Source organism: Dendrobium catenatum, unplaced genomic scaffold, assembly GCF_001605985.2.
Source record: "Dendrobium catenatum unplaced genomic scaffold, ASM160598v2 fragScaff_scaffold_1022, whole genome shotgun sequence".
Taxonomy (NCBI): domain Eukaryota; kingdom Viridiplantae; phylum Streptophyta; class Magnoliopsida; order Asparagales; family Orchidaceae; genus Dendrobium; species Dendrobium catenatum.
The window spans coordinates 1405406-1431575 of NW_021319484.1; the positions used below are offsets into that span (position 1 = coordinate 1405406).

Below are 26170 nucleotides of genomic sequence, written 5' to 3' on the forward strand. Positions count from 1 at the left end.
AAATATATGGAGGATAATTTTAGTAGTAATAGATCCAATGAGGGGATTTTGACTTCGGGCGATCAAGTCATTAATAAGAGTACACGTTTTAGAAATCTTGGGTCTATTATTCATAGTGATCGTGAAATAGATGGCTGAAGTGGAGGAAAGCATCAGGTTTGTTGTGTGATTCAAAAGTCCCCATCAAACTTAAGGGGAAATTCTATAAGATGGTGGTAAGACCTACAATGCTTGATGGTGCAGAATGTTGGTCATTAAAAGAGAAGTATAAAATTAAGTTCAGTGTTATAGAGATGAGAATCCTCAGGCGGATAATTGGCTTACTCTTAGAGATATGATACAAAATGAGCATATCAATGAAAAGGTTTGGGTAGCTCCAATGGAAGATAAGATTAGAGAGAGTCACCATGGTTTGGTCACAAAATGTCGGCCGTCCGATTACCCGGTTAGGAAACTATGCTAGACTTAAATTGCCATGCTAATGGGAGATGTGGTTGCCTGAGAAGCTCCAGCCCATCCAAACAAGCCATATAATAAGAAAAATAGAAACATCATCATTGCGCTCAAAGTATTTCACACATAAAACAGATAATCACAGCACACATGTTGTGTATTGTCACTAATCTTGAAGATAGCCGAATGATTAAGCCTTTTTAATTGTATTTTAAGGTGGGGAAGAGGCTACTTACAGGCCCTGCATCTGTAAATAAAAAATATTATCCCCTATCAGGCCAATTTCAGTTTTCCAACATGCATAAGAAATAGAATCGATATAGAGGCTCTTGAATTACCAATGTAATGAATAAGAAGAAATAGCGTCACTTGGGTTGCCAGTAAGATATGCTGAGCATTTTTTTTATAATATACACACATATATATGCAGATCATCTCAAATAACCATGGTTACTGCACAGTCCTTTAGGAAAGAAAGAGAGAGAGGACAATATGACTTTCATTCCAACACACAAAAAAGCAGCTTTCTAGAAGTACACTCACCTCGAGCATATATAAGAAAAATAATAGCATTGGTTGCCTGAAAATTTTGAGGCCATCCTTGATGTTTGCCGTTGCAAAATGAGATAAGCATCTTAGGTTGTAGAAGATCAGTCACTCATTGGTGAGGCAATCACCAGCACAATTCTTCCAAGAGAAATATTGACGATTACATTATGGAGGAAAGCAGAATACAAGTAAGGAAGTTTTGAGTTTTGAATATAACAATAAGTCATTAATTGTAAAAATATGCCCACCATTTTGATAGTCCTTCCCATGCTCCACAATGGTTACAGATATTTATGAATGTCTCATCCCATTAATATGAAAAATATATGGAAAACTCCATTCAACTTGTATTGATTACTTTGCTCATAGAACATTTGTTTAGCATTTAAGTACATTTATATTGTCGACATAAAGCAATCTTGTGTCAGTTGGATTTGCCTCATCAACATGCTCGATCTGACACTAATCATCTAAAATTTGAAGATCATTTAATTATCTAATTAACATCCTGAAATTTTCAATTACACTACAGATTCAGATAGCAAGGCTTTTGGTGTCATAAGATACATTTGGTTTACACGTTCAGTTTGGCTATAAGTTTGCCGAAATCAGAGTTATAATAGTCCAGAAATTAATTTTGAAAATTCCAGTTAAAATATGCATCAAGTTTCATGCTTGATTTTATATATATATATAAAGAGAAAGTGTGGGGTAGAGAAAGGGAGTTTAAAAGCTGTTGGATCTTCCCAAAAATGAAGGTAAGATAAAAGGTAAAAAAGGTGGTAGACCAAGCATCCAAAAGTAGGGCTGCAGGCGAACCAAGCGTTCGACAATATATCGTTGCTCGGCTCGATTAAAGCTCTTTTGTGGTCATTTAATTAACCAAACAAACAAATTTGAACAATATTTTAAATACTCGATTCTTAAATAAACAAGCTTGAACACTAATATGTTTGGCTCATTTATGTTCACGAACAACATCATTTGAAGCTCGTGAACAAGCTCAACATTAAGCACGATAAGAAGCTCGATAAAAGCTTGATTCTTGAACAAATTGTTCATAAATATATATAAGATGAATCATAGATCGTTTGTTCGTGAACGTGCTCATTTGATAGCTCGAAAACACTAGTTATATATATTCATGAAATTGCTCATTTGATAGCTTAAGAATACTCATTAGACATGTTCATGAATGCGGTTGTTTGATAATTTAAAAAAAAAATTTGCTAAATATGTTTAGTAACATAGCTCGTTAAGGCTTGTTTGTTTAAAGCTCGATAAGCACTAAACGAACCGAACATTAATATGCATTAATTTAAACGAATCAAACATGAACACTAACAATAAAACTCGAATCAAACACGAACCAAAGTTGAACAAGCTGATAATAAACGAACTCAAACAAGAGCACTCACATACTCGGCTAGATTCGGTTTGTTTGCAGCCCTATCCAAAGAAGAGTAAATAGCTGATGGCCACATCAATTGCCACCAAAGGCCATCCTAGATAACTTATCAATACAATCAAAGGGTGTCGAGGAAAGCATATTGGGCATTATCAACACTACCATTAAGACATTCCCAGGGTAAAGGAGTTAATTGCCTTCAAGCAGATATGCAAAGCCCCTGTTAAGTAGAGCGGCCAAATCCTTTAGAGGAGATCTTTGACCAATCTGTTTGGCTCGCCCCAGCATGCGCGCGGGCTAAGTCCTCCCCTGCAACTATGTGTCAAAATCTCTTTTCATCATTCTTTCCACAATGGAAAGTCATTCCTTCCTCAATATTTTACCCCATTACTCTTTCTCTCTCTACAGCTGAAGCATTGCATGGTCCGGGTAAAAGGTGGATTGAAGACTTGAAATGGAAACAGCTTGTAATAAATAAAATGAAAGCTGACAAGGGGTTGTAACATAATGGACGCTCAAGGATGAAAGGGGAGAGAGGAGCTGAATATACACAATCTCATGTGCTGATCCGATGCAAATATGCATCAGCAACTAACCAAAACGGGAATGTTATAAGAACTTTAGAGAGAAGACGGTACCAACCCTGCGCATTATGAAACATTCAGAACCCAAAAGGACTGAAAAAATTTCAGAAGTAAAGAACAAGAACGAGAACACAACTCTCCTTAGTCTATTGGTTGAGAGCTAAGGCTTCCAACTAAGAGGTCTAAGGTTCGAGTCTGTGTATGCGTTGTGTGTGTGAGTTTGCCTTAAATGGCCTAAATGTCCCAAAAAAAAAACAAGAACGAGAGACCAATAACAGGCAAAGGGGGCCAGATGATAGCAAAATGCATCAAGGCAAGTAGAGAAGCTTTCTACTGATAGCCAAGCATGAATCAACATATTAATGGCAGCTGTCACTGCCTCATAAGCTGCAGAACATCAAAAGATTTCAGATCACAAAAATAGGAAATATCATATAATAGCATTGAGAATAATGCTTCACTCCCCCAAAAATAAAGAGCAATGTGAGAAGATAAAGTCAGCATTAGTATTTAGAAGCCCTCCTTTGATATGCAATGCACATTAAGGCAGACAAAAGTTAACAAGGATACTAGAAAGCAAGCTTCCACGCCAATCTGTCACATTAAACAACCATTAAAATGCTAAAATAGTTACCTCAAGACGCAGTTTGGAAGCCAGAGTTGAACATGACTTAAGCCAATCAGCAAAAATGACAGTTTCAAAAATACTACAGACCCCCAAAAATAAAGAGCATTGTGAGAAGAAAGTCACCATTAGTATTTAAAAGCCCTCCTTTGATATGTAATGCCGATTAAGGCAGACAAAAATTAACAAGGATACTTGAAAGCAAGCTTCCACGCCAATCTGTCACATTAAACAACCATTAAAATGCAAAAATAGTTGCCTCAAGATGCAGTTTGGAAGCCGGAGTTGGACATGACTTAAGCCAAACAATACTACAGAAACAGCCCGCTGTCTTCTCCAGGGAAATCCCATCGAGACTTCCTCGATTCTATATAGTCGACGGTTTCTTGAATTTAGGGGGAATTGATTTGGGAAAGAAAGACGAGGGCTTCGGACATTATAGGCCATTAAGGGAAATAGAGAGGAGAAAAGCATACGCTGGAATCATCAGCACGCCTCTACGGTATCCAACCAATAAAAGAGCAGGAGAAAGATGTAAGAGAAATTATTGCGCTGCAAAAGATCTCCTTTGATATCAAAATTTCTTACACTACCCCTTTACAACTTTTAAAAACTCCGGCGCCAGTCAGTGGTCAGGCAGAAGTCCAACATCAATTGGTGGTCAGGTGTAAGTCCAACAAAAATTGGAAGCTGGGTGAAAGTCAGTTGGTGGCTGGACAAAAGTCAAGCGTTAGTCAGTAGGCAGGGGAAAATTCCGTAGTTAGTTGGATGACGGTCAGTGGTCCGACGTTGGTCGAGGAGTCTGGTAGCAAGAGAACTCTAGTTTCTCTCTTCCTTCTATTCCTTGCTTCCCTTCCCCCTTCCATGAGAAATGAAGGGTCTATATATAGTTTTCTGGAAGTAGCATGGCCATTAAATAAGAGATAGGTCAAGGGTATGGGTATGTTGAGAGTGGTTTGAATGGACGACCGATATTGATCCCCTTGATCGTGGACCACTTATTAGGCATTTGAATATCTTTGATCTTAGGCTCGTTGGATTCGTTTTCTCGAGACACTCAATTCGACTATAAGCATGTCACATTTGGAAACCATTTGGTTATCCAATTTATGATTTGAACCTTCCAAATGTACTTCAGGCCTTCAATTTAGACCCATATGAGCTCTCGGATTACAACGAATTTGGTGTCGTTGGGTTTGTCTTTTTCACATGTTAAGTTTGACTATAAGTTTGCTAAAATTAGAGTTCATATGATTCTGCATTTAATTTCGGAAGTTTCCAACTCAATTTTGCCTCGAGATTTGTGCACGATCTAGATAAATTTTTGATGATATATCAATGCCATCCTTGATGCCTCTCTGCTAGAGTAGAGGAAGAATTATCTATGGCCAAATTGTCAATTGTTAGCAGTAACGGTCACAGCCTTTCCATGATTAATTCATCATCCAGTGGCCAGAGAAAAGTAGCAAAACTAAGCAGCAAGAACCGATAATGGATAATTTGTAACAGTCACAGCAACAGAAGTTGGAGGGGGGGTTTATTAATGAAGAGATAATTAGGGAGCTCGGCTCAGCAACTGAAAGAGCTAAGCTTCAAGATTATTGAGCAAGAATAGGAAGACAAAGAAGAAAAGAGCAAAAATAAGAAGGCTCGCATGCCAATAAATCCTTACATATGACAAGTGGAGATTTATAACTTAATTGTCATGCTAATGGTAAATTGCCATGCTAATGGGCGTAGCAGTTGCCTGAGAGCCTCCGGGCCATACAGACATGCCATATAAAAAATATATATATAGGAACATCGCATAGCAGTCATATGCAGTTGATAGCTAAATTCTTTATTAGATTTAAACGAGAATTTGACTTTTAATAGGACACAATGGAGAAAAAGGATTCATGTAGCCGACCCCACGTAGTGGGATAAAGGCTTGATGTTGTTGTTGTTGTTGTATCATTTCCCTCAAAACTTCTCACTGATAAAACAGATACACACAAGGCATGTTATGTGTATTGCCACTAATCTTGAAAATTACCATATGAATAGGACTTTTTAATTGTATTTCAATGTAGAGAAGCTTCGCAATGCTTGACTTCCATTGTAATGTCAACTGTGGTTGCCTGAGAAACTCCAGGCCATCCAGAAAGTCATACCATAGGAAACATAGCCAATATTCAGGCTAAATTCTAAATCATCATCATCATCATCATAGCCCTCTCAGTTTTTTACTCAAAGAAGAAATAATCACAACACACTACAAGTTATATTTGTGGTACAAATCTTTGCAACTTTCATATATTTAGGCCTTCTAACTTTATTGCATGATGAAAATGGGCTACTGATAGGATTTCCATAAAAAAAAAAAAAACCAAAAATATTAAACCCTGTCAATGCAATTTCATTTTTCCTTTTCATGACAATAGACTGTGAGATGTATCAGCATACATAAAAATTAGAAACGAGAAAAACAATTGAACTTATAAAGTAATTAATAAGAAGATTCTGCATCATTTAGTTTGCAAGTAAGAAACTGACCACTTTTTTCCATTACATATCTAGATATATAGAAACATAGAGAGAGAGCGTATTATTTGCAAAAAATGAATTAGGGATCATCTGATACTGCATAAAACAAAGAACTTGATAACAATTACAAACTACTTTCCTCTGATATAAATTGAATTTATAGAATACCTTCATATAAATTGCAACAAAAATATTAGGATCCAACAACAGTTCCTTGTTACCAGCAAAAACATTTTGTATGTACATGCAAAACTAGCAAACAACACAAGAGCATGTATGTATATCTTAAGAGTTGAGAGAGAGAGAATCCTCATTTGTTATATAAAACTTCAAATCCCCTATTATATAAAATTGTCATAAAAAATTGTTATTAATAAATAGCTCATATTCGATCATCGATACATTTTATACCATAGGAAACATAGAGATACTAACAGAAGCACAACACGACCCAGCTAAAATCTAAATCATTATCATCATCATAATCTTCCCCACAATTTTTTTAACTTCTTAAAGAAATAATCACAACACTATTACTCGTTATGAGTATTGCACTAACCTTCATAAATGCCAAATGATATGGCCTTCGTAAATATATTTCTTGGAGAACATGAAGCTACTGATAGTATTTGTATCTAAAAAACAAATTTATATATCTCTTCAAAGAATTTATTTCCCTTTTCACAGCAAGAGACACTGATTCCACCAACATGCATTAAAAATAGATTGGAGAAAGGGCACTTGAATTTATATGGTGATTAAGGAGAGCAAGCGTCAATTAGGTAAACAATATTCCTTTTCCGCTAATTCCTCCAAAACAAACTCAAACAAAAGGATCATGAACCAAAAAGGAGGAAGAAGAAGAAGAAGAAGAAGAAGAAGAAGAAGATAATGAAAGAAAAAGGCTCAGAGAATGACAAGGAATCCATGACATAAAACTATTAGAGAAGCTTTTTACTCAAAGAAGAAATAATTTCAACACACTACAAGTTATATTTGTGGCACAAATCTTTAAAACTGCCATATATTTATGCCTTCTTAATTTTATGTCATGATGAAAATGAGGCAACTGATAGGATTTCCATATTAAAAAGCAAAAATATTAAACTCCATCAACTGAGTAGTGAGAATTCAGTTCAAGTGGCGTGCATTAAGGATGAAGATCAAAAAGTGGATTTATTAGAAGAAGATATTCAACAAAGATGACTAAGATATTTTGCTAAACTTTTCGATGAAGATAGCGAGAATATGGTTGATTTTAGTGACCATAACATCCTAAATGAAATTAAAGATTTTTGTTTTTATCAACATATTAGTAAAACTAAAGTTATATTGGATTTAAAGAAATTGAAGTATGAAAAAAGCTGTTTGACCTTATGATATTTCAATAGAGGTGTAGAAATGCTTAGGAGATGGAGTTTCTTGACTATCTAAACTTTTTAATATTATTTTGAAAACTAAAAAGATGTTAGATGCATGGAGAAATAATTAGTAAATGGCTAAATTCTAAATTATCACCATCGTTGACCTCACAACTTTCACTCATACAAGAGATTATCGCAGCAACAACAAGTTCATGGTATACCGCTAATCTTGAAAATGCCATTTGATTAGGACTTCTTAATTGTATTTCAAGGCGGAGATGAGGCAACTGCCAGGTTTTCCATCTGTAAATGAAAAAAATAATCCTCCATCCGTGCAATTAAAATTTCCAATTCATATGGACAGATTGTGAGAAAATTCTCCAACATGCAAAAGAAATAGAATGGAAACGGAGGCTCTTAAATTTGTAAGGTAATGCAAAATGAAAGGTATTGCACTTAGATTGCCAGTAAGATATACACTGAGCAATTATATATATATATATATATATATATATATATATATATATATCTGAAACTTGCTTCAGAAGAGAAAGAGATAGTACAATATGGCTATTGAATTCCAACATGAATAAACAAACAACCAGCTTTCTAAAAGCCCTCCAAACTGAAGCATAAATAGAGATGATCATAACATCGGTTGCTTGAGAATTTTCAAGTCATCCTTGATGTTCGTCATTGCAAAAAGAGTATAAGGAAACCTGGGGTTCCAGAAGATCAGTCACTAGTTGGCAATCACCAGCTCAGTTCTACCAACAGATATCACGATGATTACATTATTGAGAAAAATACCAGTAACTAGCAAGTTTTGACTTTTGAAAATAACTACTAGCCATTAATTCTAAAAATAAGCCACATCATTAGGACCTCGCTCAAGTACATATTCTAATATGCATGTGTTACATACACGAAGGTACATCCCCTTCCAGAAGTCTAGAAATAACATCCATGACTAAAGAAGAAAAGATATGAGCTTAACATTGATCCTTCATATAATCCAACTAAAATAGAAAATTACTTGATCAAACCACCTTGTGTTCAAGCACAAATTAAAACTCTTGTATACATATCCTGAATGAATTAAATATAGACATTACTAATTCTTTTCTTTCTAAAACTCTCCTCAGCACTTCTCTTGAAAATTTGTTATTGTTCAAGTGATGGTGAAATAGATGGGGATATTATCAACAGAATTCAAGTTGGAGGTTGAAGTGGAGGAATGCATCGGGCTTGTTATATGATAGAAAAGTCCCCCTCAAAATTAAGGGAAAATTATATAAGATGGTGGTGAGACCTGCAATGCTTTATGGTGCTGAATGTTGGCCATTAAAAGAGAAGCATAATACTAAGTTAAGTGTTACAAAGATGAGGAAGCTTAGATGGATGAGTGGCTTTACCCTTAGAGATAGTATACGACGTGAAAAGGTTGGAATAGCTCCAGTGAAAGATACGATTAGAGAGAGTCGCCTTAGATGGTTTGGTCACATTAAACGGATGCCTTCCAATGACCCGATTAGGAAAGTTGCGGATTTATAATTGACTTATGTTAAGATAGGTAGAGGTAGACCTAAAAAGATTTGGTTCGAAAATATAAGAAATGACCTTTCTTTATTATATTTAAATGAGAATTTGATTTTTAACAGGACATAATGACGAAAAAGGAATCATGTAGCCAACCCCACGTAGTGGGCAAAGGCTTGATGTTGTTGTTGTTGTTGTGTAGGAAGGTATATAAAACTGTTATAAAAATTTAAAACAATTGAATCATATACATATAAAGAGAGTGTAGCATAGAGAAAGAAACTTGAAAACCATTGAATCTTCCCATTAATGAAGGATTGAAGGTAGATAAAAGATGTGGTAGACTAAGCATCCAAAAGAAGAGTAAAAATAGCTGATGGCCACATCAGTTTCCACAAAAGGCCAACCTGAATAACTTATCAAGACAATCAAAGGGTGTAGAGGAAAGCATATTTGGGCATCATCAGCACTAACACTAAGACATTCCCTTTGTAAAAGAGTTACTTGCCTTCATGGGAATCGAACTTCAAATCCCTTGTTATATAAAACTGTCATAAAAATTTGTTGTTTATGAATAGCTCATATTTAACCAAACATACATGTAATGCCATAGGAAACATAGAGAAACTCCACAGAAGCACTACAAAACCCAGCTAAAATCTAAATGATTATCATCATCATAATCTTCCCCACAATTTTTTTAACTTCTAAAAGAAATAATCACAGCACTATTACCCATTATGAGTATTTCACTAATCTTCATAACTGCCAAATGATATGGCCTTCGTAATTATATTTCATGGAGAAGATGAAGGTACTCATAGTATTTCTATCTAAAAATCATATGTATCACTCTTCAATGAATTTATTTCCCTTTTCACACCAAGAGACACTGATTCCACCAACATGCGTTAAAATTAGATTGGAGAAAGGCCCCTTGAATTTTCACGGTAGTAAAGAGAGTAAGCGTCAATTAGGTAAACAATATTCCTTTTCCGCTAATTCCTCCAAAACAAACTAAAAAAAAAAGATCATATACCAAAAAGGAAGAAAAAGAATAAGAAGATGCAGAAGAAGATGCTGAAAGAAAAAGGCTCAGAAGATGATAATGAATCCATGACAGAGATATATTGGTGAAGTTTTGCTATGCTCGAATTCCTATCTTAATGTCAGTTGTTATTGCCTGAGAAACTCAAGGCCATCCAAAAAGTCATACCAAAGGAAACATATCAATATACAGGCTAAATTCTAAACCATCATCATCATCATCCTCGACCTCTCAGCTTTTTACTTAAAGAAGAAATAATCACAACATACAAGTTATATTTGGTACAAATGTTTGAAATAGCCAGATATCTAGGCCTTCTTAATTTTATATCATGGTGAAAATGAGGCAATTGTTAGGATTTTCATATAAAAAAGCAAAACAAATAAACACCATCAATGCAATTTCATTTTTCCTTTTCATGTCAAGAGATTGTGAGATGCATCAGCATACCTCAAAATTAGAATCAAGACAGACAATTGAACTTATAAAGTAATTAATAAGAAAATTCTGCATAATATAGTTTGCAAACAAGAAACTGACCACTTTTTCCATTACATATATAGATAGATTGAAACACACGAAGAGAGAGAGTGAGTGAGAGAGCAGAGAGAGAGAGGGTGTGTGTTATTATCAAAAAATGCATTAAGGATCTTCAAACACTGCACTAAATATAGAACTTGAGAACTATCACAAACTACTTCCCTCTTATATGAATTGAATTTATAGAATACCTTCATAGAAATTGCAACGAAAACATTAGGATCCAATAACAGTAGTTACCAGTAAAAACATAAATCCCTGTTCTCAAATATAAATCTCTCCAGGGCATTTCTTTTGTAACTTTATCATATGCCTACTCTAAATCAATAAATATAATATGCAGATTCTCAATCCTCTCTCTATACTTTTCCATCAAACCTCTCAAATATATATGCAAAATGAAAAAAAGGCTTAGCAAGTTACCATGGTTATTGCACCGTGCTTCAAGGAGGGAAGGAGAGAGAGAGAGAGAGAGCAATATAACTAATAAACATCAGTTGCCTGAGATATTTCATTCCATCCTCAATGTTCGCCATTACAAAATGAGTATACGAAAGTTTATTTTCAAAAGATCAGTCACTTGTTGGCACCTACAACAAAAAATTTTGCAATAGAAATCTCAATTATTACATTACTGAGGAAAACAAAAGACAACTATAACTATCAGCTATTAATTGTAAAAATGTCTCACCATGCAAATATTTCTCCTCATTGTCCACACCAATCCAATAATTTCTCAAGTTAAGGGCAATTTGATTGCAAGAAGTATATCATACACATATGTATGTTTGTATGTATATGTATATAGATATATATCCATGCATAAATGGGGGTGTTCAATCATAGAAAAAGCTTTCACGCTGTCCTCTCAGCTCAAGCCCTAATTAAAAAAAGGGGGGAAGCATCTTTTACTAGCAGATATCTGGTGATTTTTAATACCTCGCCATTCTAAATTAAAGATATGACAACTAAACCAAGGAAGATTCGAATAGCAAATGCATCACAGCATCAACACTTAGGGGCTGTTTGGATGCAGGATTTAAGCCGGATTTGAAGTGGATTTGAGCTAAATCCAACCAAACAGCCCAAAATGCAAAACCAAATCTCACAGTAAAACAAATCCGCGGTTGACGGAACATTCCCTCTTTTCGTGGTAAATCCCAGATTAAATCCTTTGATTCCCGAAGAAGCATGGGCAAGGGAAAAAGTTACCTACACAACAAGCAAGCTCCCATTGTTGCTTCCGATCAAAAAACTGTCGTAACTTTCGATCTAACAAGAAGGGAACGTAGTCGAAGGAGCAAAGTCGAACAATGACGAAGAACTCGTGAAAAACTCTACCATCATACGAAACAACGAAGCCGAACGAAATAGAGAAAGAAAAAGTAAAACCTAGACTCCTCTAACTGTTGGATAATTTTATTAATATAATTTAAAATATTAATAATTAAGTGAAACTAATTAAATAATATATAAATGATTAATAAAATAATTAAAAGAATTAAATATGATTTTTTAAAAATATTTATTATAAAATATAATAAATAATATTTAAATAATTAATTATTATTAATAAATTTTTATTATGTTTTATTTAAATTTCTCTTGCAATATTTTAATTATCCTAACAATGCATATAAACTCTTTTAACCGCCTTATATCCTAAACACAAAAGTTTTAGCATGAACAAAAATGAGAAGAGGAAAAGCAAACCCTAGAAACCTCTAATCTATTACTGGTTAACTTAATATAATTTAAAATATTAACAATTAAATAAACTAATAAATTAATAGTACAAATAATAATTAAATAATTAATGATAGAAAAATTCTTAAGTGATTAATAAAATAATTAATAATTAAACAAACTAAATATAATTTAAATAATTAATTAAATTATTAGTAGAACAATTAAATATAAAATGAATAATAATTTAAATAATTAATGAATGATCAGCCATTAAATGTAAAAATATGCCTCACCATTCTCCGATTCCTTCACATTGCCCATAATGTTTTCAGATAATTAAGAGTGGCATAAAAATGGAGAAAATCGGGAACACGACATAGCACATGTAACAGAAGTAGTAGCTAGGCATCCAAAAGAAGAGTAATAATAGCTGATGGCCACATCAGAACTTTTCATTACAATTAAAAGCGGGTAGAGGAAAGCATATTTGGGCATCATCACCACTACCACAAAGACATTCCCATAGCAGAGGACTTATACCACAAGATCATATGTTCAATAAAGACGACTTCGTCCGAATGTGGATTGCATTGGGTTTCATTCATCCGTCTCAAGGAATGACTATGGAGGAGATACTGCAAGAAGGTATTTTGACTTTTTTGGAAAAAAAAAAACTTTAGTTGACAAGGTCAGAGAACACTATAAGATGCATGATTTAATACATGAGTCGGCATCTAAATTTTTTGCACATGTATGCATTGAAGTTGTGGATGTTGAAAAAACTTCTCTCGAAATTTCTGAAACTTTTCGATACTTGTTTGTTCAAACTACAAATCCAGGCATCATAAAAAAGATTGGGCAGTTTAAACATTTGCATTCTCTTTTTTTTGTTCTATAAAGCTTCTTATGAGGATATTTGCAGTGCACTTACTGAAATATTCAGAGCATCGAGAAGCCTACGCTTATTATATGTATGTGCTCCATACTTGAAAATGATACTTGAGGAGATTGAAAATTTGATACCTCTTCGATACTTAAAAATTATTGGTTTTAATTTGATTATGCTGCCAAGATCTCAAAGTAATCTCTATCACTTGCAATACACAATATATGATAGCCCTGAGGAGCTAGAACCCCTTAAACTACAGGAACGTGATGATTTTTTACCAAGTGGCATTAATAGCCTTCCAAACTTGCGTTACATGATATTGCCCAAGAGTTGCAGTTCATTGATATGTTGGATTGGGAAGCTAAAGTCTTGTCCATAATAGGTTGTGAGTTGATGCAGGCAAACTAGAAAGAAAGAGACAAAAGAGGAGAACACTAGGACTAGTAGAACAAAACTCAATTCAAATTAGAATGGTGACATCCAATCAAACACCAAGACAAACAAAAGCCAAACAAACGAAACAAAATTAAAATTAAAAAACACTATTCTCAGAACAACTGACAAGCAGTTTCCTCACATGCAACGAAAAATAGGTAAAATAAGATAAGTGCTTAAGAGCTTGCAAACCAAAGGTCCACCACAGCTACAAGGTCCAACGTCCACCAAAACTCCTCCGGCAAATGTCACCAACTCAGCCAACAAACACCTTCCAATAGCTCACAAAGAAAGATACAAGTGTAATGGAAATTGTGGAGAGAAGAAGAGGTTAGAAGCCCAAGACGAAATAGTGGGTAGGAAGAGAGAAATGGAACAAGCTCTCAAGCTTTTCCAAAGAAGAAACCTAAGGTTTTTAGGAGGCTTTGCTCAAATATTCAACAACATTTTATGCATCTCCAATTTATAAGAGAAAAGGGGGCAGCCAAACAGCCAAGCCCAAGTAGCTAGCACACCAAAGGTTTGCCATGCCCAAGCACTACCTACTCATGATCATTGGATGTTTTCCATCATAGGATAACATAAAAAAATCAAAAAAAAAACTATAGCATTCAAATTACAATAAAAAAACTAAAATAAATTGAAACTTGCATGCATCATGAGTGGTTATAGATTAATTGGGGTGATGAAGAATATGAATGATCTTTGCATTTTAGAAATCAACAGCCTTGAATATGTGAAGGATGCCGAGGAGACTCGTAATGCCCAATTATGTGAAAAGACGAGGCTCATTGATTTGACCTTATGTTGGAGAAGTGCTAATTCATGGAACATCGCTTTATATGAGAACGTGCTCGACAACCTTCATCCACCAAATTGTATAAGGAATATGAGCATAAAGCGTTACTGGGGTGCAAGGTCTGCAATATGTCAATCCGACCTTCAACCTAGAGAAAATCGAATTGGAAAATTGCTTGGAATGGGAAACTCTTCCTCCTTTCAGGCAACTTCCCTTCCCCAAGTCTCTAAAACTTGCTTGGATGCAGAAAGTAAAATGGCTTGAAAGTAAGTTTAATGGGAATGATAAATACCGTGCCTTTCCATTGCTAGAGGTGTTAGATATTTGCGGATTAGAAGCATTAAAGGATTGGTTTGAAGCAGGAGTAGCTGGCGAAGATGGATGTTTGTTTCCTTGCTTAATTGATCTGGTGCTACGTGACTGCCCAAACATTACATCTCTTCCTCTGGCTGATGAAATAACAAGACTTGCAGCACTAAGATACAAGACAATTAGAGATTGCCCCAATCTGATCTCTCTCGGAAGATATCGAGAAGTGGAGACGACTAATAATTGCCATCTCATGCTCAACGATCTTAGCATAAGTGATCCATTGGTGTTGCTAATGGAGCCCTTGAGAAGTATCGCCTCGTTAAAAAAGCTAACAATCACGAAGAATAATGTGCGGGTTTCATTTCCAAATGACATGGAGCAGTGGTATCTGAAAGTTAGGTCTTCTCTTTCTGAGCTGAATTTTAAAGTTAGGCCATATTCGATCATATAATATATAACTAAGACGTTCCCAGCAAAAATCTAAATCTATATGCTATACCAAAGGAAACAAAGAGACGCTCCACAAAAGCACTAACACAACCCAGCAAAAATCTAAATCATTATCATCATCATAATCCCACAAAATTTTTTGAACTTCTAAAAGAAATAATCACAACACTATAACCCATTATCTGTATTGCACAATTTTCATAACTGCCAAATGATATTGCTTTTGTAATTATATTTCATTGACAAAATGATGCTACTGATAGTATATCAATCTAAAAATCATATGTATCTATCTGTTAGATAAATTTATTTCCCTTTTCACCGCAAGAGACACTGATTCCACCAACATGCAATAAAATTAGAATAGAGAAAGGGCCCTCGAATTTTTACGGTTGTAAGGAGAATAAGCGTCAATTAGGTAAACAATATTCCTTTTCCGCTAATTCCTCCAAAACAAACTCATACAAAAGGATCATAATCCAAAAAGGAAGAAGAAGATGATGATAATGAATGAAAAAGGCTCAGAAGATGACAATGAATCCATGACAGAACTATTAGAGAAGCTTCGCTATGCTCGAATTCCCATCGTAATGTCAGTTGTGGTTGCCAGAGAAAGTCCAGGCCATCTAGAAAGCCATACCATAGGAAACAGCAATATTCAGGCTAAATTCTAAACCATCGTCGTCATCATCGCCCTACGGTTTTTATTCAAAGAAAAAATAATAACAACACACTACAAGTTATATTTTTGGCACAAATCTTTGAAATTGCCATATATTTCTGTCTTCTTAATTTTATATCACGGTGAAAATGAGGCAACTGATAGGATTTCCATATAAAAAAAGCAAAAATATTAAACCCCATCAATGCAATTTCATTTTTCCTTTTCATGGCAAGAGATTCTGAGATGCATCAACTTACCTCAAAATTAGAATCGAGACAGACAATTGAACTTATAAACGACTTAATGATCCTCAACAAAATTTGTATTCCATATTTTTTTTTGCAGAAAAATATGCTTCACAAAATAACAAAATAGAGTATTCAGTAGCTGAAAAGAACTTTCATAATATTGCTCACTACTCCATAAAAGAAACAAAATAGCGCCAAGATTTATAAAATAAAAAACCCAGCTTTGTGGCATGACTGAGAGAGATATAAGAAAAAATTGAAAGCTAAACCTGCAGAAGTATATGCTCGCAATTTTTTTTTCCTTAAGCCCATAACTTTTTGCTTTAGTCATTGATGTTCTCACTAGACATTTTCAAAAGGTTGTATCCAGCTGTATGCTTTTTGCTGATGATATTCTTCTTAATGATAAGACTAGAGAGGGAGTTGAAGGTAAACTTGAATAACGGAGGTCAACCTTAGAGTCTAAAGGTTTTAATTTGAGTAAATACAAAATTAAAGTTGGTCATTAGAGTCTAAAGGTTCCATTTCAAGTCTAAATGTTTTAATAGTGAGGGGATTTTGCCTTCGGGCGATCAAGTCATTAATAAGAGTATACGTTTTAGTAATCTTGGGTCTATTATTCACAGTGATCGTGAAATAAATGGTTGAAGTGGAGGAATGCATCAGACTTGTTGTGTGATTCAAAAGTCCCCATCAAACTAAAAGGAAAATTCTATAAGATGGAGGTAAGACCTACAATGTTTGATGGTGCATAATGTTGGCCATTAAAAGAGAAGTATAAAATTAAATTAAGTGTTGCAGAGATGAGGATCCTCAGGTGGATGAGCGGCTTACACATAGAGATATGATACAAAATGAGAATATCCGTTAAAAGGTTCGAGTAGCTTCAGTGGAAAATAAGATTAGAAAGAGTCACCATGGTCTGGACACAAAACGGCGGCAGTCCGATGACCCGGTTAGGAAACTTTGCTATACTTAAATTGCCATGCTAATGGGAGATTAGGTTGCCTGAGAAGCTCCAGGCCATTCAAACAAGCCATATAACAAGAAAAATAGGAACATCTCATAGCCGCCATGTGCAGTTGATGACTAAATTCTAAATCATCATCATTGCGCTCAAAGCATTTCACACATAAAACAGAAAATCACAGCACATGTTGTTTATTGTCACTAATCTTGAAAATTGCCAAATGATTAAGCCTTTTTAATTGTATTTTAAGGTAGGTAAGAGGCTACTGACAGGCCCAGCATCTGTAAATAAAAAATATTATCCCCTATCAGGGCAATTTCAGTTTTCCAACACGCATAAGAAATAGAATCGAGATAGAGACTCTTGAATTACTAATGTAATGAATAAGAAGAAAGAGCGTCACTTGGGTTGCCAGTAAGATATGCTGAGCATTTTTTTTTATAATACACACACACACATATATATATATATATATATATATATATGCAGATCATCTCAAACAACCATGGTTACAGCAAAGTCCTTCAGGAAAGAAAGAGAGAGAGGGCAATATGACTTTCATTCCAACACACAAAAAAGCAGCTTTCTAGAAGTACACTCACCTCGAGCATATATAAGGAAAATAATAGCATTGGTTGCCTGAAAATATTCAGGCCATCCTTGATGTTTGCCGATGCAAAATGAGATAAGCAACCTAGGTTGTAGAAGATAAGTCACTCATTGGTGAGGCAATCACCCGCGCATATCTTCCAAGAGAAACATTGACGATTACATTATGGAGGAAAACAAAATACAACTAACAAGCAAGTTTTGAGTTTTGAATATAACAATAAGCCATTAAATGTAAAAATATGCCCACCATTTGAATATTACTTCCCATGCTCCACAATGGTTACAGATATTTAAAAATGGCTAGTCACATTAATATGAAAAATATCTTGAAAACTTCATTTAACAACTTGTATTGATTACTTTGATCATAGAACACTTGTTTAGCATCTAAGTAAATTTATATTGTCTGCATTAAGTAATCTTGTGCTAGTTGGATTTACATCATCGAGATGCTCAATCTGACTATAATCATCTAAAATTTGGAAATCATTTAATTATCTAATTAACATCCTGAAATTTTGAATTATACTTCAGATTCAGATAGCAAGGCTTTTGGTGTCATAAGATTCATTTGGTTGACACGTTCATTTTGGCTATCAGTTTGCCGACATTAGAGTTAAAATGGTCCATAAATTAATTTTGAAAATTCCAGTTAAATATGCATCAAGGTTCATGACTGATTATATATATATATATATAAAGAGAAACTGTGGGGTAGAGAAAGAGAGTTTAAAAGCTGTTGGATCTTCCCAAAAATGAAAGTAGATAAAAGGTAAAAGAGGTGGTAGACCAAGAATCCAAAAGAAGAGTAAATAGCTGATGGCCACACCAATTGCCACCAAAGGCCATCCTAGATAACTTATCAATACATATTTGAGCGGGGCATGCCGGATACTATGTATTTGTTAACCAAATAGCCTTAATCAAAAGTTCTCTCTCGTTATCGGGAGGGGCAATTAACTATAGAGACTAGCGCCTATAGGAAACCTGAACTCAGATCATGAAGTCCTCGCAAAATGAGGGCGAAATCTCTGGTACTATCTTATTTAAAACCCAATCTGCCCTCTAAAAATTTGCCTGAGAACTTAAAAGTTAAAACTCTTATCGACGACGCGAAAAAGAAAGTGCCCAAGAAGAGTTCGGGGCGCAAACTTTCGGAGCCCACAGAGACCATCGATGCTTCATGGTGATCCTGAAGTGGATGAGTAGCTTTACACTTAGAGATAGAATGTGAAACGAGCATATACATGAAAAGGTTAGAGTATCTCTTATGGCAAATAATATTAGAGAGAGCTGCCTTAGATGGTTTGGTCACATTGTCACATAAAATGTTTATCTTCTAATGTCTTTGTTGAGAGAAGATTAGAAGTATAAGATCCGGCCTATGCTAAAAGAGATGGAGAAAGTGAGGGAGCGTGTTATTGTCAACAAATGCATTAGGCATCTTCTAACATTGCATTAAACATAGAACTTCAGAATTATCACAAACTACTTCCTACCGATAAGAATTGCATTTTATAGAATACCTTCAAAGAAATTATAAAGAAAACAAGAGGATCAATAGTTCCTTGATACCAAATTAAAACAAGAATCACAATCAGGCCATGTGAAAGACACTACATCTCACTTAATCCCACTATAAATTTCAAATATATACTAATTTTCCTTCTCTATACTTGCAAAAGTATGTGCTTTCCAACATACATATGTGTGTATTAAAAAAAGAGAGAATCTTATAGAAGAGAAATCATCACAGACTCTATAATGAGCATCAGCAATAATGTGATTGCAAGCATGTTGCAAACAAATGACTCCAGATCCTACTGTTGCAAAGAATCTGAGAAAAGGTTAGAGCATGCAGCTAAACAACTAAATAGAAGTAGGTTCTTATAGTAGAAGCAACATTGGTAAAAGAAGCAGTATAGTAGGCAATTTTTAATAGAACTACAAGTACGTTGCTAGAGAAGTTCCATTCCATCCTCAATGCCTCATTGCTAGAGTAAAGTAAGAATCGACCATGGCCAAATTATCGGCAATAATTGTCACTGCCTCTCCAAACTAAATCCATCTAGAAGCCAGAGAAACATAGCAAAGCTAAGCAAGAATTGATAATGGATATATTGTAACAGTAACAGCAACAGAAGTTGGAGGGGATTTTATTAGTGAAGAGATTATTAGGGAGCTAGGCGCAACAACTGGATGAGCTATGATTCTCGACTCCTGGGAAAGAATTATTAGAAGAAGAACAATCAATCCATGACATAAAGAGAAGTAGAGAAGCTTTTTTAAACTTTATTTCCCATCCTAATGGAAGATGTACTTGCCATAGAAGCTCCAGGCCATCCAGACATGCCATATCATAATAAACATAGGGGAATTTCATTCCCCTCATGTGCAGTTGATGGCTAAATTCTAAATCATCACCATTGTTGCCCTCAGAAGAGAGAGAGAGAGAGAGAGAGAGAGAGAAGAGAGAGAGTGAGTTATTGTCAACAAATTAGTTAGCAAACTTCTGACACTGCATTGAACAATAAACTTAAGAACTATCACAAACTACTTCCCTCTTATATAAACTGAATTTATCGAATACCTTTATAGAAACTGCAATGAAAACACTAGGATCCAACAACAGTTCCTTGTTACCAACAAAAATATGAACAAAATCCGGTCATGTAAAGACACTTCGTCTCTCTTAATCTCCCTCTCAATGTCGAATATATGGGTAATTTGTCCTCCTCTTCTCTCCCTCTAATCTCTAAATGCTGCCTTATTTTTACCCCTATACAACTCCATTCAAAATTAGAGAAAGAGAGTGGATATGCATTCAATACAAATGAGTAGCTGGCTTTATAAGCAGATCTAATAGTACAAGATCCATGACGTATTAATTTTTCTCTCTCACTGTTTTCACTGCTCTGCTTTCCCAAGGAAATCCCTTTTTAAGGTCAGCACAGGCTAAAAAGATACCCATTCTCAAAGTAACTTAATCCACATAAAATATGAAATATGCACCAATACATAGAAAGTGAAACTGACAAGCATAGATATATGAAGAGTAGCAACATTATCTTCCATATCAAAACCTAATTGTCTTGAAGACAACATAAAGATAGCACCCCAATGCCCTTGTCACTGTCAACAAATGCAATAGGCATCCTCGGAGAGGGAGCATGTTACTGTCAACAAAAGCATTAGGCATCTTTTGACATTGCATTAAACATATAAGCAGGCCTAATAGTACATGATCCATGATGTTTTAACTTTTCTATTTCTCACTGTTTTAACTGCTCTGCTCTTCCAAAGTTATCCTGCTTTAAGGTCAGCATAGACTAAGAAATACCCTTTCTCAGGGGGTCATTAGTGTAAGGAGTCTTGAAAGCAATAACCGATGCAAAGATTTCAGCTTTAATGATTTATATAAAAGATTAGATATTAAGGAAGGCGAAAGATTAGTAGTGAGGATTTAGTACCAATGAAGCGCATTAAGGATGAAAATCAAAGTGGTTTTATTAGAAGAAGACATTCAACAAAAATAGATAAGATATTTTCCTGAACTTTTCAATAAAGATTGCGAGAATACAGTTGATTTTAGTGACCATAGCATCCTAAATGAAAATAAAGATATTTGTTTTTATCAAAGTACTAGTAAAACTGAGTTATAGTGGATTTAAAGAAAATGAACTGTGAAAAAGCTGTTTGACCTTATGATAATCCAATAGAGGTGTAGAAATGCTTAAAAGAAGAAGGAATTTCTTGACTATCTAAGCTTTTTAATATTATTTTGTAGACTAAAAATATGTCAGATAAGGGGAGAAATCATGTGCAGCAAATAGCCAAATTCTAAATTATCACCATCATTGCCCTCACAACTTTCATTCATAGAAGAGATAATCGTAGCAACTACATGTTTTTGGTATACTGCTAATCTTAAAAATGTCATCTGATAATTGTATTTCAAGGCGGAGATCAGGCAACTGACAGGTTTTCCATTTGTAAATGAAAAACATAACTCTCCATCCGTGCAACTTAAATTTCCCATTTATATGGACAGATTGTAAGAAAATTTTCCAACATGCAAAAGAAATTGAATGGAGATGGAGGCTCTTAAATTTGTAAGGTAATGCAAAACGAAAGGTAGAGCAATTAGATTGCAAGTAAGATATGCTGAGCATTTATATATCAAAAATCTGTATATATATAACCGAAAGCTGCTTCAGAAGAGAAAGAGAGTACAATATGCAATTGAATTCCAACACTAATACATAAACAACCAGCGTTCTAAAAGCCCTCCAAACTGAAGCATAACTAGGGATAATCATAGCATCGGTTGCTTGAGAATTTTCAAGCCATCCTTGACGTTCGACATTGCAAAAATAGCATAAGGAACCTAGGTTCCAGAAGATAAGTTATGGCAATCACCAGCTCAGTTCTACCAACAGATATCTCGATGATTACATTATTGAGAAAAATGCAAGTAACAAGCAAGTTCTTCAGGCCTTGCAGGCCTCATCAATTTTGTTTTAATGGCTAACATTTTGCGTCATAAGGCATTGCATGACTTGATCACCCAATGTCACAATCCCACCACTAGATCTATTAATATTAAAATTAAAATTAAACATCATGTATTCGATTTTAGATCTACTCAAATGAAAAACTTTAAACACTTATGTGAACCTCCATAATTCAAATCATTCATCAACTCCCTCGCTAATCCGATCAATAATAAGAATATCATCAGCAAGAAGCATATAGGAAGTTACATCCCCTTGCAGAAGTCTAGAAAGAACATCCATGACTAAAGAAAAAAAAGATATTCACTTAACATTGATCCTTTATATAATCCAACTAAAATAGAAAAATACTTGATCAAACCACCTTGTGTTTAAGCACAAATTAAAACTCCTGTATACATATCCTTAATGACTTAAAAATAAGCATTACTAACTCTTTTCTTTTCTATAACTCTCCACAGCACTTCTCTTGAATGTTTATCATATGCTTACTCTAAATAAATAAATATCTCCCTTTTACTCTATCAATGCTTATCCATCAAAGCTCTCAACAAAAATATATGTTCAATACTGGACCTAACCACCAAGAATTCAAGCAAATTTTGAAAAACATTAAAATCAAACTATAAACTAAGCTATATTACTCTTCCCCAAAAAATTTTACTAGAAAGCTTCTTTAAGCGTTAACCATATTTTATTAAATTCCAGCTGCCGCAACTCCAAGGCTCGGAGAATTGCTAGCTAGTAGGAATACAGACCACAAAAGGGATTCCAGTCACCAAAAAAAATTTTGGGGGACTTTTGAGCCAGCCAACAAATCAAGGTAAGCTGCATAATAACAAGATTGATTTGCTAAAACTTAAGAAAAGTTGACAGCAAGCTTCCACTCTGATATATTAGCTAAAGCCAAAAAAACTTACAATCATGACATCTACAGCTTATGTCTATGGCATTAAAGCAAGGGCGAGGGAAGCTCATTTGATAAACAAACTAGAATATCACCCAAAAAATTTTCACCTATATCTGGTAACCTGGCACCTTCAAGACCAGAAAGCTTCGGGACATTCTTGTTCAAAAAGAACAATTTGGCATTCTAAAGAGAGAGAAAGAGAAAGAGAGGGAGATTGGAGAGAGAGAGAGAAAAGCGAAGAGTAAGAGAACAAGAGAGAGAGACGATGGAGCGATGGGGTGAATGAGAGAGAGAGAGATGCTAGCAACTTGTTATTGTAGGGTGAATCCATTAAGAAAGCTAAAGACATTGTAATGTTACGTATTTACTATATGTTGCAGCATTCATTGACAGCAGAAACTAAAAAATAGATTAGCCCTATTAAATAGAAAATCCTAACAATTTCTCCACACCATGGTAGCTTTATTGTTATCCTAAAGAATTTTTAAGTGCATCTCAGTAATTCTCGTATTAAATAGCACTAAACCAGTTAAAGATACGGGTTTCACAACTTAGAAACATTTGAGTGCAGTAATTTAAAATGGTCCCCGTCATGGAACTATTTTGATTCTTTTAAAAAAAATTTAAGACCAATATGATCTTTTAATAAAATTGAAGAACATTTTGGCCCATCATAAAAACTCAGGTAACCATTTTGATATTTATATATATTAAAAAAGTGTAATTATCCTAGAGGAAATCACCACAGCCTCTATAATGAAAATACAGCAATAATGTGATTGCAAGCGTCTTGCAAACAAATGCCTCCAGGTCCTGCTGAAAAGAATCTCAAGCAAAGTTAGAACAAGCAGGTAAACAAAATAAATATAAGCAGGTTCTTAAAGTAGCAGCAATAATGGTAAAAGAAGCAATACTGTGGGAAGTATTTAATAGCCACAAGTAGGTTGCTCTTGGATCTGCATGCTATCCTTATGCCTCACTCCTAGAGTAGAGGAAGAATTAACTATGGCCAAATTGTCAATTGTTAACATTAACAGTCATTGCCTTTCCAAAAGTAATTCATCTAGTAGCCAGAGAAAAGTAGCAAAATTAGCAGCAAGAATTGATAATGGATAATTTGTAATAGTCACAGCAACGGAAGTTGGAGGGGAGTTTATTAGCGAAGAGATAATTACGGAGCTCAGCTCAACAACTGAAAGAGCTAAGCTTCAAGAGCATTAAGAAAGAATAAGAACAAAAATAAGAAAAGAGCAAAAATAGGAAGGCTCGCATGCCAATAAATCCCTAACATATGACAGGTAGGATGCTTTGCTATACTTTAATTGTCATGCTAATGGGAGATGTAGTTTCCTGAGAAGCTCCAGGCCATTAAGACAAGTCATATAATAAAACATTGGCCTGAATTACCAATGTTGTTGCATGGAGCAACAATAAAGAGATATCCAAAGGTGCCACCTGCACTCAATCATAGAAAAAGCTTTCACGCTGTCCTCTCAGGTCATGCATGTTGCTCAGGTCAGTCATAGTACACGATTCATGGTGTTTTAACTTTTCCATCTCTCACTGTTTTAACTGCTCTGCTCTTCCAAGGCTGTCCTGCTTTAAGGCCAGCGTAGGCTAAGAAATACCGATTCTCAAGGAGTCATTAGCGAATATATAAAATAGGAAACAACCCACAATTTATTTGACCCTTTTTTTGCCTGATAAAAGAGAATGTCACAAAACCATAAAAATAATATACAATTAGAGATTTCTTGAGGCAAAGGATGAGGCGCAAATCAGTCGTCTAACAAAGACTGAGAAGCAATGTTCAACCTCGTACAAGATCAGCTCGGAAACTATCCAACCCAAACTATCAAAACAAAAGATTCAGAATAGTTGGGTGCACAGTTATAAGATCCACAAGCTACTGAAAGGAAAAAAAAGCAGACATAAGAAGATTTTGGTATAAAACAACAAAAATGTAAAAAAAAAAGATTTGTATGACCTCAAAATATAAGTATAAAAGGACGTGAGAAAATAGACTAGAAATTGAAAGAGGTTTTACTCTTTGAATTTGCCTGAAATTATAATAGGGTATTGGTATAATAACAGAGAATTATTATAAATTTCCCAATTGATTCTAATTAGCAACTCCATAAACCTAGGACTAAAGATATGAGATTTAAGAAATCAGATACAAAAGTACTTGTAGTTCATAAACCACATTGTTGATATTCATAAACTAAATTGCTACTCTAACTTTACAAATACGCTTTATGTCGGTAAACAGCTATATGTTTGGCAAGATAAGTTAAAAATTTAAACAAAATTTTTGCTCATTTGACAACACTTAAGTTCCTCTAGATCAACTCATTTACACCCCTAATGGTGAGGAAGGCAAGAACTAACGATGGCTCATGATACCATCATCTTCATAAGCAGCATCACCATAACATCACGTCTACGAATGAGCGTGTTGATTCCTATTTTTAAGAATAAAGATGATGCACAACATTATGCGATTTATATAGGAATTAAGTTAATGTGTCATACTTTAAAACTATGGTAGAGAGTTATGGAGCATAGGTTGCGGCATGATACTAAATTACTAATGTTTCTCAAAATCAATTTGGATTCTTACCAGGTAGGCCTACAAATGCATTAGGTATCTTCTAACACTGTATTAAACATAGAACTTGAATACAATCACAAACTACTTCCCTATGATATGAATTGAATTTATAGAATACCTTCATAGAAATTACAATGAAAACATTAGGATCCAACAACAGTTTGTTGTTACCAACAAAAATAAGTATCACAATAAGGTTATGTCAAAGAGATCATCTCTCTTACTCTCCCTCTCAATGTCAAATATATGGTAATTTGTCCTCCTCTACCTCTTTTTCTCTCTTTAATTTTTTATGGGTTGTCGAGGAGAGTTTTAACTTTCAAGTTTTGAGGCAAATTTTCAGAAGACAGATTAGGTTTTAAATAAGTTACTAACCAGAGATTTCGCCCTCATTTTGAGGGGTTATATGATCTGAGTTTAGGTTTCCT

The 26170-nt window shown here is 34.6% G+C and overlaps 1 long non-coding RNA gene across 2 annotated transcripts in view; it reads right to left on the reverse strand.

Moving 5' to 3' along the window:
• Positions 1–782: 782 nt before the first annotated feature.
• LOC110099398 overlaps positions 783–26170 on the reverse strand; it is a 28451-nt gene continuing 3063 nt past the window's right edge. Inside the window, exons 1-3 of one of the 2 annotated variants that reach the window (XR_003701823.1) lie at positions 11328–12122; positions 11060–11226; positions 783–3053 (exon numbers count right to left, since the gene is read on the reverse strand). This is a non-coding gene — a long non-coding RNA (uncharacterized LOC110099398). Of the gene's footprint in view, positions 3054–11059; positions 11227–11327; positions 12123–26170 lie in introns of those variants that run through there. The other variant, XR_003701822.1, reaches the window with a different exon arrangement.